The 19,119-nt window shown below is 37.5% G+C and overlaps 1 protein-coding gene and 1 pseudogene across 3 annotated transcripts in view; one reads left to right on the top strand and one right to left on the bottom strand.

Moving 5' to 3' along the window:
* NELL2 (neural EGFL like 2) overlaps positions 1-19,119 on the top strand; it is a 368,466-nt gene that overhangs the window by 8,862 nt on the left and 340,485 nt on the right. The window lies entirely within an intron of this gene.
* On the bottom strand, positions 6,959-8,471 carry LOC101011464 (annotated as a pseudogene). The gene has a single exon (XR_634635.4). The product of XR_634635.4 is annotated as a heterogeneous nuclear ribonucleoprotein A3 pseudogene (transcript).

Genomic DNA, 19,119 nt, shown 5'->3' with positions numbered 1-19,119 from the left:
AGTGCAGTGGTGCAATCTAGGCTCACTGCAACCTCTGCCTCCTGGGTTCAAATTATTCTCCTGCATCAGCCTCCCAAGTAGCTGGGATTACAGGCACCTGTCACCACACCTGGCTAATTTTTGTATTTTTAGTAGAGACAGGGTTTCGCCATGTTGGCCAGGCCAGTCTCGATCTCCTCACCTCGAGTGATCCAACCGCCTCAGGCTCACAAAATGCTCAGATTACAGTTGTGAGCCACCACACCTGACCAGTTTATTGTTAATATATAGAAACACTACTTTTTGTTTGTATATTGATTTTGTATCCTGAAACTATACTGAAATCATTTATTAGTTCTGAAAATTTTTTGGTGGCATCTTCAGGATTTTCTAGATATAAGATGATGTCAAATGCAAACAGGGATAAATTAAGTGGCAAGATTGGGCATCCTTGTCTTTTTCCTTATTTTAGAGGAAAAGCCTTCAACTTTTTACTGTTGAGTATAATGTTAGCTGTAGTTTTGTTATATCTGAGCTTTATTGTGTCGAGATACATTTCTTCTATACATTTATTGAGAGTTTTTATCATGAAGTGATGTTGAATTTTGTCAAACGTTTTTCTGCAAATATTGAAATAATCATGTGGATTTTGTCCTTTATTCTTTTAATTTGGTGTATTACTTTATAGATTTGTGTATGTTGAGTCATTCTTGCATGCTTGGGATAAATCCTACTTGATCATGGTGAATGATACTTTTAATGTGCTGTTGAGTTTGGTTTGCCAGTATTTTGTTGAGGATTATTGCATCTCTGTTCATCAGCAATATTGGCCTGTAATTTTCTTGTAGTATCCTTGTTTGACTTTGGTGTCATAGTAATGCTGGCCTTATAAGATAAATTTGGAATTTATTCTCTCTTCTTCATTTTTTTTTGGAAGAGTTTGAGAAGGATTGGTATTAGTTATTTAAATAGAGTTTAGCAGTGAAACCATCAGACCTTGGACTTTTCTTTGATGAAGGACTTTTTATTATTGATTCAATTTCCTTACAAGTTATTTGTCTGTTCAGATTTTTCATTTTTTTCATGATTTAGTCTTGGTAGGTTGTGTGTGTCTAGGAATGTATTAAGTTTTGGTATGTTGTGTCAATTCTTATTTGTTTCAAGATGTCTTCTAATTTCCCTAATTTCCCCTTCCCTTATAATTTCCCTTTTAATTTCTTTTTTGACCAATTGGTTGTTCATGAGCATGTTAACTTTTATATATTAGCAAATTTTGTAGAATTCTTCTGTTACTGATTTCTAGTTTTATACCTATGTTAATCTCTTCTGGCTACTACAACGAAGTATCTTAGATTGGGTAATTTTTTTATTTCTTACAATTCTGGAGGGTAAGAAGTCCCAGATCAAGGTGCCAGCAGATTTGGTGTCTGGTGATGGCCATTCCTCATAGATTGCACCTTCTTTGTGTCTTCACATGGTGGGAGGGATGAATGCTGTATCCTCACATGGCAGAAGGGCAAGAGGCTCTAGGGTGCTTCCTTCAATCTCTTTCATGAGAGCATTAATCTCATTCATGAAAGTGGATCACTCATGACTTTCCAAAAGGCCCCACCTCTTAATAATATCACATTATGTATTAGGTTCCAATATTTGAATCTCGGAAGGGCATATACACGTAAACTATGGCAATACCATTGTGGTTAGAAAAGGTACATGATATGGTTTCATTATTTTTCAATTTGTTAAAACTTTTTTAATGGTCTAACATATGATGTATCCTGGAGTGTGTTCCATGTGCGCTAGAGAAAGAATGACTATGCTGCTGCTATTGGATGAAATATTCTTTATATGTCTGTTAGATCCATTTGATCTAAAGTGTAGTTTAAATTAAATGTTTCCTTATTGATTTTCTGTCTGGATGATCTGTTCATTGCTGAAAGTAGAGTATTAAAGTTCCCTATTGCTATTGTATTGTATTGCATTCTATCTGTTCTTTTAGATAAGTTAATATTTGCTTTATATATTTAGGTGCACTGATGTCAAGTGCATTTATATTTACAATTGCTATATCATCTTGATAAGTTTATCCCTCTATCATTGTATAAAGTACTTTGTCTCATTTTACAGTTTTTGTCTTTTTTTTTTTTTTTTTTTTTTTTGAGACGGAGTCTCGCGCTGTGTCACCCAGGCTGGAGTGCAGTGGCGCGATCTCGGCTCACTGCAAGCTCCGCCTCCCAGGTTCAGGCCATTCTCCTGCCTCAGCCTCCGAGTAGCTGGGACTACAGGCGCCCGCCACCACGCCCGGCTAGTTTTTCGTATTTTTAGTAGAGACGGGGTTTCACCATGTTAGCCAGGATGGTCTCGATCTCCTGACCTCGTGATCCGCCCGCCTCGGCCTCCCAAAGTGCTGGGATTACAGGCTTGAGCCACCGCGCCCGGCCTACAGTTTTTGTCTTAAAGTCTATTTTATTTGATGTAAGCATAGCTATCTTGTTCTATTTTGTTTCCATTTTCATGGAATTTATTTTTTATCCCTTCACTTTCAGTTTTCATGTGTTGTTAAAAGTGAAGTGAGTCTCTTATAGGCAGCATGTATCTGGGTCTTGCTTTTTATTTTTAAAATACATTCAGCCACTTTATGTCTTTTGATAGCAGGATTTAATACATTTGCTTTCAAGGTAATTATTGATAGGTAAGAACTTACTACAGGCATTATGTTAATTGTTTTATGGTAGTTTTGGACATCATTTATTCCTTTCCTCCTCTCTTGTTGTCTTCCTTTGTGCTTAGGTGATTTCCTCTGCTAGTATGCTTTGATTCCTTTCCTTTCATCTTTTATGTATCTATTATAGATTTTTTCTTTGTAGTTACCACAAGGCTTACATAAAACATTTTGTAGTTATAATAGGCTATATTAAGCTGATAACAATTTAACTTTGATCTCATAAGAAAAACTCTATACATTTACTGCAACTCCCTGCCTACATTTTATTTTATTTTTTAAGGCACAGTTTGCATCTTTTTATATCATGTATTCCTTCACAAGTTATTGTAGCTTTTATTATTTTGAAATAGTTTTTACTTTTAACCTTCATACTAAAGAGATAAGTGATTTACACACTACCATTATAGTATTAGAGTAGTCTAAATTTGACTTTGTACTTCATTTTACCCATGAGTTTTACATTTCAGATGTTTTCTTGTTACTAATTAGCATCCTTTTCTTTCAGCTTGAAGAACTCCCTTTAGCATTTCTTGTAAGACAGGTCTGGTGATGATGAACTCCCTTAGCTTTTGTTTGTTTGGTAAAGTCTTTATCTCTCCTTCATTTTTGAAGGGAGTGTTTGCCGGGTTCAATATTTTTTGTTGGCAGTTTCTTTTTTTTTTTTTTTTATTACTTCTATACTTTTGATATCACCCAACTCTCTCCTGGTCTGTAAGACTTCTGTTGAGAAAACTTCTGTTAGCTTTATTGGAACTCCTTTATATGTGATTTGGCTCTTTTACTAGTTTTAGGATTTTTTTCATCTTTGATTTTTGACAGTTTGATTATAATATGTCACGATATAGTCTTATTTGGATTGAATCTGGCTGAAGACCATTCACCTTTCTGTATCTGAATATCTTTCTCCAGATTTGAAATGTTTTCTGCTACTATTTCTTTAAAGAATCTGGAAACCATCATTCTTAGCAAACTAACACAGGAACAGAAAACCAAACACCACATGTTCTCACTCATAAGTGGGAGTTGAACAATGAGAACACATGGACACGGGGAGGGGAACATCACACACTGGGGCCTGTTGGGGGATGGAGGGCTAGGGGAGGGATAGCATTAGGATAAATACCTAATGTAGATGACAGGTTGATGGGTACAGCAAGCCACCATCGCACGTGTATACCTGTGTAATAAACCTGCACATTCTGTGCATGGATCCCAGAACTTAAAGTATGTATGTGTGTGTGTGTGTGTGTGTATATATATATATATGCTTTTTCACTTGTCTCTTTCTTCCTCCTTCTTAACCTCCTGATGCCATCCCATAAATCCTGTAAGCTTTCTTCTTTCCATTTCCTTCTTTTTTCTTTTCTGACTGTATATTTTCAAATAACCTGTCTTTGAGTTCACAGATCCTTTCTTCCAATTGATCATTCTGTTGGTATTACTGTCCATTGCACTTATTTTGTGCACTGTTTTTTTTTTGGCTGAATAATTTGTGTTTTTTCTAAATATAATTTTAAACTTTCCATTAATCCCTTTTCTGTTTAGAAAAAAAGTGCAGCTCACTTCCAGCACTTATTTAATTTTACATAAACATGCTTTTTGAGGCTGAAGGAAATCTGACTGATTTGCAATGTGAAAATAAAATATAAAAACTGTTTTTGGAGTTATTTCTAAACAGAACTAACATCAGAATTATTTGAATCACCAGAATAATCAATTTTGGAAAAATCAGATTCATCAGATTAGTCTTTGGCCAACAACTCTTCAAAAACAATGTTAACATCTGCATAGGAATGCTACATTTTCTAGGATTTGACTTTTTAGCAATTGAGAATTACTATATTTTTAAATGGAAATACCACTATTAAAAACAGAATGCTATAAATAGAATGATGTCTTTTGTTTCTAAAGCCTATATACTGGAACAATGTAAAAATAATAATAAAAGCAAGATATTTCATGGCAAAGTTAACCCAGAGTAAACACTGCAGCTGCAAGCGCTGCTGGTGAGTATTCATGGGGCAAATGGGAAAAGAGTTAAACTTCTAATTTTGATCTATTACTGTTTTCCTGATTTTTTTGAATTATTTATATGTACTTTCTTAAGGTTTTCTGAGCTTCATTAAAACAATTGTTTTGGATGCTTTGTCATGAAGTTTATATGTTTTCATTTCTTTGGGGTCAGCTATTGGGAGATTATTATGCACTTTTGGTGGTGTTATATCTCCTTGGTTTTTTATGTTTCTTGTTGCTTCTGTTAAAATCAGTGCATTTGAAGAAGTAGGGACTTATGCTAGTCTTTGCAGACTGGCTTTGTCTGGGAAAGCTCTTCACCAGTCAGCCAGTTGATAGATTCTAGGAAGGCTGTCTGGCATGGTCGGTGGGAAGACTTATTGCTGGAGTTCTCAGACAGGCTGTCCTGGTGTCTGGGTTAGCAGTTTGGCGGGCCTGTTGCCTGGACTCACTGATTGGGTCTGTGGAGCTAGCCTGGAGCCATAGTCCATGGTCACTGCCCTGCTGATGGAATGGGCATCCTTAGACCCAGCTTTAGCCTGGCCCCTATGGATAGAGGCTGCCAGCCTGGTACTAGGTTAGGTCTGAAGCCTAGGAAAGTGAAGCCCAGCTCAGCTCTGGGGGTGGTCCAGAGCCCGTGGCTGCTGCAGCTTCTTGTTTCTGGAATGGGTCTGGAGCCTGGGTCTGTGGGGCCCAATCTAATGTTGAGCTTGTTTCAGAGCCTGAGGCTACTGGGGATGGGCTGACAGTGGAGCAGCCCAAAGACCAAGTCTGATTGGCCGGCCTGGAGCTTGAGGCTGTGGGATCTGGTTTGGCACTCGAATGGGTTTGGAGGCTCAATATGTGGGTTCCAGCCTAGAGTCTGTGGCTGTGGAGTCATGCCTAGTGTTGGGTTTTACTGAGTCAGGCCTATTTTTGGAGTCTGAAACAAAGTCAAGTGCTGATTTTTATTTCCTTTCCCCAAGATTATTGCTTTCCATGCTATGCTGCCCAACACTGGGGAAAGGTGAGATGGGTAATGTAAAATTGTCCTTACTGCTCTCTTCAATATGCCTTTTCTTATTTCTCTGCCACACCCAGGTGCTGCAATCTCTCACCTGGTTTTCTTAGCTTTTGTATGGTATTGTTATGTGTTGATAGTTGTTCTAATTGATGTTTCTATAAGGGGGTTGAGGGCTAGAAAGTCTTATTTCACCATCATTCTAATGTGTGGTTCTTGGGACTTCTGAACTGATTAAGATTTAGATGGACCTTTGAGTTGATACTTCAGTGGGCTGGAAATTTGGGGGACTTTTGCATGTACAATGGATGTGAATCTTTGGGAGTCAAGAGAAGGACTGGTAGGCTGATTGATAGTCAGCTGTCCACAAACTAATCCCCAGAACCAGTGAATATATTGTCACATGGCAAGGGGAGATTAGATTTGCAAAAGAAATTAAGGTTGTTAATCGGCTGACTTGAAAATAAGGAGATTATTGTGGATTATCTAGCTGGGCCCAATGTAATCACAAGGGGCCTTTTAATTGTGGGAGAGGGAGGTAGTTGAGTATGTGTCAGTGTGATGCAATGTGAGACTTGACTGGCCATCTCTGGCTTTGAAGTTGGAAGGTGGCCACGAGTCAAGAAATGTGGACATTCTCTAGAAGCTGTAAAATGCAAGAAAACAAGTTTTCTCTTAAAGCCTCCAGAAGGAACATAGCCCTACTGACACCTTGATGTTTGCTTAGGAAGACCCATTTTGAACTTCTGATCTCTAGAACTGCAAGATAAATTTGTTAATTTAGCCACTGAGTTTGTAGTGATTTGTTAAAGCAGAAATAGAAAACAAATATATATCTTGAACATTAGCAGTCATTTATTTTATAACCAAATTAAACTTTTTTTTTGAAATTTTGAGACTTTTTTCATTTGAAGGTAATCTTAATGCTATTAAATTCACAAATGCTAATTTAAATACCCAATCCTATTTATCTAGAATACACATTGCAAACACACAAATTATCTATTCTCTCCACATGTCAGCACCCATTCATATCATGGTTTGGAAATGAGGAGACTAGATTCCCCTTAAACTGCAAGTCAGCAGGTGTTTCTTTACAGTTAACTTTAGCAAAATTCATACAAAATAATAATTAACAATGATCTTCTTTACTTGTTAACTCACACGGAAACACCTTCAAAACTGCATTTTGTTAAAGTTTCTGTACTGAAATGTAGAAAAACTGAACTACACAAATATTGAAAAGTTAAAAATTCCTTAATTTTTTATTCCTGGTACCACTACCACAATTTATAGGGCAATATACCTGATGTAATGAAAAGAAAAAGAAAAAGACAAAGCTACAACAGATAAAAGACCTCAGGAATGTACATCTAATTGACACTACATTGCATTAATCAATAGCTGCACTTTTTGCAAACTGTGGCTATGACAGTCCTGAACAAGAAGGGTTATCTGTTGAAGCTACAGTAACTTTTCTGACTATGGATCATCATTCCTTCTGTGGCAGATTTTTACAGTTCCTCTAATGCATTTGGGAAGACTGTCTCAGAATAACCTGCAGCTTTCCCGACAACTCCTCGCTCTCCTGCTAAGAACTGTAGCCCTTTTCTGCTGTTTTTAGAACCTTCTGCTACCATATCCACCACTTCCACCACCAGATCCATAACCACCACCATAGGGACTGCCCGAGCTTCTTCCACCAAAACTGCCCCCTTTCATGGGTCCATAATTTGATTGCTGTTGTCCACTATAATTTCCAAAATCATTATAGTTCCCACCGCCACCATGGTTATGACTGCCAAAATTTCCTCCTTCATTGTAACCGTCATATCCTCCACCACCGCCACCATATCCACCACCTTGGTTTCCATTTCCTGGTCCACCACCACCATAGCCCCCTCCACTACTGTAACCAGGGCCACCGCCATAGTTGCCACCATCACCTCCAAATCCATTATATCCACCATCACCTCCTCCATAACTACCTCTGCTGCCACCACCTCCACCACCATAGCCTCTTCTTCCACCAGAGTTTCCACCAGGGCCAAAATTACCTCCACCACCTCCAAAGTTTCCTCCGCGACCCATAAAATTGCCAGATCCACCTCCATGACCTCTCTGTGATCCAGCAGACTGCATCTCTTGTTTAGAAAAGGCCTTTTTCACTTCACAATTATGCCCATTAATAGTGTGGTATTTCTGAACAATTTTATCAACTGTATCATGATCATAAAAAGTTACAAAAGCAAATTCTCTCTTTTTTCCACTCTGCCTGTCTTCCGTAACTTCTGTGGTTTCAATCTTGCCATACTTTTCAAAGTAGTCTCTCAAATTATATTCTGTATCTTCTTTAATACCAGCAACAAAAATTTTCTTCACTGTTAGATGGGCACCAGGCTTTACAGCATCCTCTCTAGAAACAGCTCTCTTTGGTTCCACTACACGCCCATCAACCTTGTGTGGTCGAGCACACATTGCTGCATCTACCTCTTCAACACAAGAATAAGTCACAAAACCAAAGCCCCTGGAACGTTTTGTTTGGGGGTCTCTCATTACCACACAATCTGTGAATGTGCCCCATTTCTCAAAATGTTCTCTTAAACTATCATCTGTAGTTTCAAAGCTCAGACCACCAATAAACAGTTTTCTCAACTGCTTTGGTTCCTTTGGATCATGGCCCTCCTCCCCGTGGCGGCGACGGCGACGGCTGGAATCGGGCTGGGTGCGACTGGGTGGCGGTTTTACCTCCATTTTGAGACTGGACTCGCCTCTTCCAACTCGAGTTCAGTATCCCAAATTAAACTTTCTTTTGAGTTCTCATTTAACTATGCAACAGAATGTGTTTATGGGGTGGTTTGCAACTTGGTGTTGACAGTTACCATGTCATATTAGTCATTTGGGATGTACAATAGATTTTTTTACATGTCAATTCAGTCTTTATGGTAAATGCTGAGTATTTAAGGGATTCTCCCCAACATTTATGAACTAATTCTGAGAACAAATAGAGTAAAATCAAGTGTTGAGTTTTTTTATTGTAATCTTTTTTCAAAAATACACCCTTTCTCCTCAAAATGTTAATCTGGATGTGGAGGGGAAAAGTCAGAAAGCATTAATATTTTGAAGATAGAAGGGACAGCACTTAGCATGCTATTTGGCACTCAGCAAGTGTGGTAGCTATAATTATTGACAGGGTCAAACATAACTAGAAGACCCCTCTGAAAAGTGCCAGGGATATTGGAGGAACACTGACTTGATTTTGGAAGAGCTGGAGCAATCTTGACAGGCTCTGGCAAGTGAACAGCTTTCAATGTCATCACTGAATTCACCTTGGGTAACAACTGAAGTGAGGACTTTCTTTCTTTGGCTTTATTCGACCTCTCGTTGGCTTATTCTCTTCATGTTGGTTCTAGATCCCATTCTTGTAGGCATCTATTCTTTCTCTTATTCTAGAGTATCTGTCTATAATTCAATAACTACCAAGGTACTAACTGACAACTGAGGCATTAGACAGCAAGGTTTTATGGTGTGATATGTCTCCTGTTTATTTTTATTCTTTTTTGGAGATGGAGTCTCACTCTGTCACCCAGGCTGGAGTGCAATGGTACAATCTCAGCTCACTGCAACCTCCACCTCCCGGGTTCAAGCGATTCTCCCGCCTCAGCCTTCCGAGTGGCTGGGATTACAGGCACCTGCCATTATGCGCAGCTAATTTTTGTATTTTTGTGGAGATGGGGTTTCACCATGTTGGGTAGGCTGGTCTTGAGCTCCTGACCTCAGGCCATCCGCCTGCCTCAGCCTTCTGAAGTACTGGGATTATAGGCGTGAACCATTGCACCTGGCTTTCCTGTTGATTTTAATTCAATTCCATTTAACAAATATTTATTGCACTGCTTCTATTTTAAGGATGGGGATCACAGTATAATAGGGAAAGGAAAATGTCTATATAAATTATTACAGGAAAATAGGAACCAAAATTTTATTGTGAATTATGAAAAAGAAACTTTGGGACTTTATCTTGAAGAATGATTAGAAAACTAGGAAAATTGTGTCCTAGTCTATATATGACAGATTGTAGGTAATCATTTAACCACAAGCTAATTCTAAGAAGAAACAGAGCAAAATCAAGTATTGAGTGTTTTGTTGTTGTTTGTGTTTGTGAAAATATCTGAGAACTCTCTCTTAATCCTTGAATGTGAAGTCATTCTATTTTGAAGTACTTATTCTGGTTAAATTTTAATTTTAATTTAAAAAATTTATTCACCTGCATCAGATAATAATAACTTAGGGCCTTTTTGTGTCATTTGAGCATTTGTCTTACATTGCTTTTATCGACTTCATGAAATTTCTCATCTTTTGCTAGATTTCGGTTTCTGATTGACATTGCCTGGATAGACATTAGTCTTAGGTGGAAACATTTTCTAAGCAAACAGCTTATTGCTGAATACTTTTGTTGTGGTGACTTTTGTTTCACCATATAAACTTATATTTGTAGAGACTCGGATATTCATCCTTGTACTTAAAAAGGATTAGTGAAGGAGCTGTTGGGGAAGAAAAAAGTATAGCATAGCTTCCCCTTCTCTCATGTGGCCAGTTGTCAGGAACTGGGCACTTGGGCACATATTCCCTGAACTGTTTTTGATGACACCTCCGCTAATAGTCTTCATTCTTGGGAAAGGGTGAGTAACCCAGGCAACCATGTGTCTCTCCAGCCTATGATGAAGTGTGCTGCAGAGGAAATAACAGCATTTTGAAGAACCTGGACATCCTGAATGCTTCTTGATGATGAGAGTTTAAATTTTTAGTTTGAAGTATTGCAAATTCAACATTTAGCAGAGACACTCATATTCATATGAGAGTCTTGAGAAACATTTCCAAGGCAGATAAAGATTAAGTTGGATTATTTATGCTATGGTACTTCTCCATTATTGCAAATAAGCCACACAAACTGGAGTGCATCCAGGGTACAGCAACCAGGGAGTTGAAAGGTTTGGAAACTTTGCCAGATGAGGAATGATTGAAAGACCTTAGAATTTTTAGCCTGTAGAATAAAATACAGTGCCAATGTGACAATTTCTCTTAAGATTTTGGAAGGATAGTCGTGTATAGAAGGACTTAGATTGATTTTGTGTTGTTCTAGAGCAGTAATTCCCAAATGTCAGCTCGATGATCAGTAGTTTATTGAATGCCTTGTTAAAAAGATTCCCTGGCCCTCCTTAACTTACTGAATCTAAATTTCTGAGGATGAATCCCAGGAATCTGTATTTTTAAGAAGTTTCCTGTGATTCTGATGTTTAGCCAAGTTTGTAAACCATTGTCTCAAACTGAACTCTCCAATACAGTAGCCACTAACCGCCCATTGCTATTGAATAGTTGAAATATGCTTAATACAAATTGAGGAGTGATGTAAGTATAGAAATACATACTAGGTTCTGAAGACTTAGTATAAAATATAAAATCTCATTTTTATGTTGATTATATGTTGGAATAATATTTTGGATAGTGGGTTAAAGAAATATATTATTCAAATTAAAATCGCTTGTTTCTTTTTACTTTTTTAAGGTGGCTACTAGAAATGTAAAATTACTTATGTGACTCATCTTTACGGCTCTTATACTTCTATTGGACAACACTGGTGTAGAGGGCAAAACTACGTCTATAAAAAAAGTTGGGAAGAGTCATTTTAAGATAAGTGCTTTCAACAAAGTTCCAAAATTTAAGTAGCTTTCTTTTGTTGTTGTTTTTTGGAATAGCTATCCTTCTATCTGTCCATCTATCCAGTCATCCATCCATCCATCTGTCCATCCAATAGACATGTCTCTAATAATACTTAAGTGGAGATTAGATGACTGTATTTTAGCAAAAATGTTTCAATGGTGTGTAGATGGGAGTTATATTAAATGATTTCTGAAGTCACTTGCATTTGGCCAGAAGTAAATTTCATCCTCCCTTTTAGTTAACTTTTCTTTTTCTTGTAACCTCTGATGTCCATAACATCCTCTTTTTCATCTCTCTGACAATCTTTAACAGTATCTTCAAAACAGTTCCCTTCCAAAGAGCATCTTGGATTGTTCTAACGCTTTCTTTGCTACTGAGAGATATCCTGCCCTTTACTACCATGCTGTGCATTGTGCATGTTTTATAAATATGTATTCTTAATGGTAGTGATCCACTTTATTTCTTCCATACACTGGTATTTTAGTGTTTAATCTATTTGCTTGTCTATTTAAATTGAGAATCCCCTAGGCAAGCACTATGTCTAATTCTATGTTTGTACAGTCTAACACATTGTACTGATGGACCATTAAATGGACCAGAAAAAATGCCAAATAGATTAAGTATTTCAGAGCAGAATGTAACCAATTTTTTTTTTTTTTTTTTTTTTTGAGACGGAGTCTCGCTCTGCCGCCCAGGCTGGAGTGCAGTGGCCGGATCTCAGCTCACTGCAAGCTCCGCCTCCCGGGTTCACGCCATTCTCCTGCCTCAGCCTCCCGAGTAGCTGGGACTACAGGCGCCCGCCACTGCGCCCGGCTAGTTTTTTGTATTTTTTAGTAGAGACGGGGTTTCACCGTGTTAGCCAGGATGGTCTCGATCTCCTGACTTTGTGATCCGCCCGTCTCGGCCTCCCAAAGTGCTGGGATTACAGGCTTGAGCCACCGCGCCCGGCCGTAACCTATATTTTTAGAACTTATTTAAATTTCCGGTGGTAATTGGTAGCTGAATATCTTTACTATGAATTGTGTTTGTTGACATATACTTGTAACTGAGCAGAGTTTTTCCTAGAGACTGATGGATTGCTAAAAAAGGCATATAAAAATGTTTCCTTTAGGCTACCAATGAGATGCAATGCTCCTAGTAACTGAATGTTGAACCTGGATGTGTCCTGAGAGCCTGTTGACTTTGGAGGAGAACGTGTCCTTCACTGATGTATTCTTCTCACATTTCATCAGATTGCTAATTATACTATAAATATAGATTTATTTAAAGTATATGAGTACTCCAGAGAAGCAACTTATTTTATGACACTGTCATCCATATGTTTGTTCTTCCTTCTGAGACTGATTTTCAAAAGTTCTGTTGTAATGTAAGTATTAGTGTTATTGCTTTTGTTAATACTTTCTGTTCCCTGATGTTCAGAGTGAATTTTTATGTAGGATACCTAATAGATCATTTAACTCAACCAACTCAGGAAAGCACTGTGACTCTAGGCTTTATGTTTTTGCCTTTTAAATGAAGACAGAGATTTTTCACTCTGGGAGAAGAAATATTGTATCCCAAATAAAGGGGAGAAATGTTTAAAATGTCTCAAAGGAAGAATTTTCAGTCCAAATTTGAGTCTAAAGAATTCAGACTTGGGTTTGCCTAGGATCTTAATACACTAATGTTTCACTATTATTCTGAAGGAAAATGCATAGAAACAACTCTACCAATTTCGTTAAACTTAAAATCCAAAGGTCAGAAATTGGACTTTTAAAATTCCTAATTCAAATCTAGATTGTCTTCATTGAAATCTTTCTGAAGTTTATTATTAATTTCTATGATAAACAGTAATCCTGAAGATACAGGACACTTTTAAGTTATACATCTTTATAAGGCCATTATGTTATGGGTTGAAATGAAGACATATTTGAAGTTGAAATGCAGTGGATAGAAGAACTTGATTGGATAAGAACTTGATTTGGAGCATGGGAATTCACAAGAAATGAGGCCTCTAAAGGGAAAGAAGAGAGCACAGAGTAAAAGTATAATTATTGCCACTCACCTTGAAGACACTAAGCCTCTGATGTAGAGGTCAATTTTTTAAAAGTTGCTACAAAAATTTCATTATTCTTATCATAGGTGCCTCTCTACAACAAAGCATCTCATAGTACATTTTCATCCCTTTGCTGCTCTGGGTTCAATTTTTAATAATTGGGTTGCATTTCCAGGAAAATTGTGCAATTTAAATTGTTCTTTGATAACATACTTTCAAATTAGAACACGTTTCAAAGACTAATGGGAAAAAATGAGCATTCACTCTGAATCATTGACCAGGCAGGAAACTGTCGAGTGGGTAGAACCCACCTATTTAATGGATGATTACTTATTGTTATTTTGGTCAGCAAATTAGTAAAGTCAGAGGGTGAAGTTGGGAAAATGCCAGTTAGCTTGTGGAAAATTGCAGGCTTATTTCTAAAACTTTTTGGGACTGATGTTAATTACACAGGCATCTGACAAGCAAAAATTGGGTTTTAAGTGAACACTATCTTAGCTGCCTCATGAAGAAAGGAGAGAGAATGTTTAAACTGTTCCCATTTGAGTATAACAAAGGTTTTCTCTCAGGGGAAAAACACAGAATAGAGGTGCAAATGCTGAACTACCTCATTTTAGACTTTCTAAAGTTATATAGCAACATGACAAATATGTGCTACTGGAAAATATTGTAGGAAAGGATTAATTTTCTTTTCCACACTGTCTTGATAGAAGGAGTCGGTAAGGAAAATCTAATTTGTTAACTTTTTTTCCAGCAGTGTATGTTGAGATATGAATCTGTAAAAATACATTCTTCAGATAATTAAATTGAGATACGGAATCTCAGGCAACAGGCTCAAGAAAAAGAGTAAATCAAATCCACTGTTGATATTGACAGTGAATGCATTTTAGTGGATTAAATGGACAGAACTCATTCAAAATAAATCTATAAAAATAAAAGAGGGAACAATGGAAAGTGCAAAATAAATGTGATTTTTGTGTTCATTTTGCAGAGATACTCGCTTTTAATTAGAGAAGGTAGAACCAAATGTACTTAAAAATAAAAGATCAAATGGTTTTGAAGGGCAAAATCTGTTCTTATGGCATTGTAGGTTTTGAGCAAGAATGAGGTATGGCATAAGACTCCACAAAACAGATTCAGCTGTCAGTATGTGACGCATGAAAAGACCTGGGCACTGCTGGCTCTGGAACTTGGTCTCGCTGGTGCAGATTGTTGCCAACCTTGGAAACTGAAATAGGCCATTTCGCACATGGCACATCATCCCTCTGTAGGAGGAATGGGGTTTATAAATGTTAGTTGGCTACTATTCCCTCCTCCAGATAGACTGGTGAAGCACTTTTTTCATTTTCATTTTGAAAGCACTCTTATGTTTAGAGCTGTGGTTTAATTCTATCTTTAGCTATAGCTGTAAATTTAAAAAATTACTGGGAGAAAGTAAAAATGACAGCAAAGTCATAAGCAAGATGCTAAAAAGGCTTGAAACAAGATCATACTTGAGTTCATCTATATCATTCTATTTTTTATTTGTGCATATTTTGTTTGGCACGCAATCATAAACAAAGAGTCCAAATTTCGGCTGGTCTGAGGTTTTAGTACATTTAATGTTTCATTATTCTGAAAAGAAATGCATAGAAATGACTTTGTTAAATTCTGTAGCAAATTCTTCCTGAAGTTTAACCATTAATATTTATTTATAGATATGAATTCATTACTCCGCTTGATTTATGGTAGAGGGCTGGTAGTGGGTGGGTGAGTTTGGAAGACTAACCCAAGCAGATGTCATTATGGTTTCCAGTATAGTAGTGTGTTGACCAGATGGATTCAGGTGTTTCTATTATAAAGCAATAACTATTTAGAGTTCTCTTGTTGATTCTTTGAACAAAAAGGTAAATGTTGAATTACTTGATTGATATAAAATATATAGCACTCTAGCCTAGTTTCATTCATAGTTATTTAAGTATATACATATAATATAGATATTTTAAGTATCATGTATGTAAGAGAATCTTGGACTCCCACATCTTCCTAATTAGTCCCAAGAGCAAAATTTGTCTATTTCTTCTAATTCTTTCACCCGGATCCACCACTCTCCTCCTAAATTGCACTTTATGCTTCCTGATATCTTTGGCTCTTCTCTTTAACATTGACATCTATGTTATCACTGTTGCCAAGGGTTTATGCAGTCCCTTTGGGAGCAGGTTCCATTTAATGGTATTGCAAGGGCTTTCATGGTATTGCCTATTTGTTCAAATTATTTGTTTTGTTGCTGGGTTTTTATTTTTATCTGTGTTTCAGTTTGGCATATTTTGCAATGACTTTGAAGTGCTTTAGTTTCATAAACTTACTTTATGCAGTGAGCCCTACATAACTGTTTTAGTATATATTTCTGATGTTAACTTTTTACATAAAAAGAATTACTGTTTTGCATCGATGCCTTCTTTGATAAATGAAGGATAAACTCCAATTGACTGTAATTTTCAAAAATTATAACAATTTAAAAATAACAACTTGTTAACAAACCGCTAATATAGTTTTAGAGCAAATAAAAATATTTTTTAAATGGCTCTCCTGATTCTTTTAAAAGAAAAATTACTAATAAGTGAATGGAATAGACATCCTTGTCACTCTGTCTCTAACACTATCTCGTTTACACAGAGACTTCCTTTTCTACTTAATTCATTTTTGTATTGTTGGAATTTTTTATAAATTTGCATTACTTGTATAATTAATTATGAAAAAATAATAATTAAAAAAACTCTTTTTGGGTGCCTGTAGTCCCAGCTATTCAGGAGGCTGAGGCAGGAGAATGGCCTGAACCTGGGAGGCGGAGCTTGCAGTGAGTGGAGATTGTGCCACTGCACTCCAGCCTGGGGGACAGAGAGAGACTCATCTCAAACAAACAAACAAACAAACAAAGAAACAAAAAAACCCAAAAATCTCTTTTAGGACTACTAAATTAGAAGTTCTGTCCCTCAAAATTATCACTGTCCCTATGAAGTTATACCTGTCTACTCTGTATTCATAGCTACTTCCATTGAGGTATAATTAACATGCAATTAAATGGACAAATCTTGAGTGCTTAGTTTGATGAGTTTTCATAATTGTATACAATCAGATAACTGCTACCCAAAACAAGATTTAGTGCATTACCATTCCCAGGGAAAGTTCCATGTGCCCCTTTGTAGTCAGTTGCCACCTCTCCCCAACAATTAATCTCTGGTTTTTCATAAAATAGACTAGTTTTGCTATACTTAGATTTTATACAAGTGGAATCAAGCAATATGCTTTTGTGCCTGACTTTTTTCACTTAAGGTAATGTCTTCAAATTTATTTATGTTGTATGTATTAGTAATGCATTCTCTTTTGTTGCTGAGTATTATTTCACTGTATGAATATACCACAATTTGATGATCAGTTTTCCTGCAATAAACACCTGGGTTTTTTTCTAGTCTTTGGCTATTGAATAAAGCTGCCATAAATATTCTCTAAAAGTTTCCTTTGGACATTTACTTTTATTCCTTTTGGATAAATGTCTGTGAGAAGAATTTTGGGGTTGAAGTATATTTAACTTTTTAAGAAACTTCCAAACAGTTCACCAAAATGATTGTATCATTTTGTACTGTTCAATACTCCTATATAAATGTATGTGAGTTCTCAGTGTTTCTTGCAGTCTTTTTGATTTGATCCATTTTCATGGGCATGAAGAGATATTTCATTTTGGACTTAATTTGTATTTTCCTGATATCTCATGAGGTATTATTCACTGATCATTATATGTTTTCTATTTGTGAAGTGTCCGTTTAGTTGTTCTGAAAATGAGATTTGCATCTTTTTATTTTTGGTTTGTAGGACTTTTTCATTTATTATGAATGCATGTCCTTTGTTAGGTATTTATTTTGTGGATATTTTCTCTCAGTTTGTGGCTTGTCTATTTTCTTCATGGATTTCTTTGATGAGAAGGAATATTTATTTTTAATGGAGTTCAAGTTATCATTATTTTTTGTTTTGTGGTGTGAATATTTTATGTCTTGTTCAAGAAATCCTACATACATCTAATTTTAAAAAACTTTTAAAAATTTGTGAGTTCCTGTTTCCCAATGTGTAAATTCAACAGAAAGAAACAGACCTAAATAATCTTAAAATGTTAAAGTAGCCTGTCACAACATTGTTTTGCTTACATGGGCCAGGCAAGTAACGTAAATGAGTTCACTGAACCAGATATGAGATTATGAGGGGTAGTGAGGTCAGTGGGTGAGTGGGAAGTACAGGCGTCACTTAGAGCTATTCAAATTCAAATTTACATGTCTGTAGATGGGTGGGACACTTGGGAGTTACTGGCTTTGGCCTTTGCCTTAAATAATTGTAACATATTTTTAACAAGTGATTTTTTTGGTCCAGTGACCACTGCTTAAAGCATAAGCTCTTTTTAGATGGGAAGTAGTGATCAGTCTATTGATTAAAAAGCCCAGTTTCTCAGCCTGCCCCCCACTTTTTTATATGAAGTGCTGACAGTTCATGAGGAGAGAGGTATGGTTTTCGTGACCTCATAACTAAAAGAAAGACTTGAGATCTTTGGGAGGAGTATTCTCTGGCTTCTCTCCAGGCGGGATGGGGGTGGGGAAGAAGAGGGTCTTGTCCTGTGTTCCTCTCTCTGCTGCTCTGGGGGTTGATATTCTTTGCCCACCTGTTGCTGTGTGTTCTGCTGGCACTTGTAGCTCAAGTCTATGATTGCTGTCACTTGTTCACTGGATTTTTGTTAGCTCAATCAGAGCCCAGTGGCATCTCCTGGCTGACTGCCTTATCTTGGCTCCCATTGGTGCTATAGACCCTAGGGGGTCTGGTGCTAACTCATATTTGAGCTTAGCCTGGGAGGTTGGTCCCTCTGCATCGCTTTCTTTCCCCCGGCTCTCCCCCTTTTTTTTTTTTGAGATGGAGTCTCGCTCTGTGGCCCACGCTGGAGTGCAGTGGCGCAATCTCGTCTCACTGCAAGCTCCGCCTCCCGGGTTCACGCCCTTCTTCTGCCTCAGCCTCCTGAGTAGCTGGGACTGGGTGCCCGCCACCACGCCCTGCTATTTTTTTTTTTTTTTAGTAAAGACGGGGTTTCACCGTCTTAGCCAGGATGGTCTTAATCTCCTGACGTCGGGATCTGCCCGCCTTGGCCTCCCAAAGTGCTGGGATTACAGGCGTGAGCCACCGCGCCCTGCCTGCATGGCTTTCTATAAAGCCATCTCACCACTTCTCCAGTGTCCTTTCTGGCAAGGTCCCCAGCCAAACATTGGGACAGGTAAATTTCAGGACATCCCCTCTCCTTAGCCTTAACACTGCTACACTTCAGTGTTTACTTTAATGTGGCTATGCCCTAAGTTTATACAGTGCAGTCCCTACAGCCGTCTGCTTTTTTTTTTTTTTTTGAGACAGACTGTCACTCTGTCGCCAGACTGGATGCAGTGGTGTAATCTTGGTTCACTACAACCTCTGCCTCCCAGGTTCAAGCGATTCTCGAACCTCAGCCTCCCGAGTACCGGGGATGACAGGCATGCACCACCACACCCAGCTAATTTTTGCGTTTTTAGTAGAGATAGGGTTTTGCCATGTTGGCCAGGCTGGTCTTGAACTTCTGGCCTCAAGTGATCCACCTACCGCCTTCTC

The sequence above is a fragment of the Papio anubis genome, chromosome 9, assembly GCF_008728515.1.
Source record: "Papio anubis isolate 15944 chromosome 9, Panubis1.0, whole genome shotgun sequence".
In the NCBI taxonomy this organism is placed as follows: Eukaryota; Metazoa; Chordata; class Mammalia; order Primates; family Cercopithecidae; genus Papio; species Papio anubis.
Note: the sequence above shows the minus strand (reverse complement) of the source record. Positions and strands in the feature narration are given on the sequence as shown.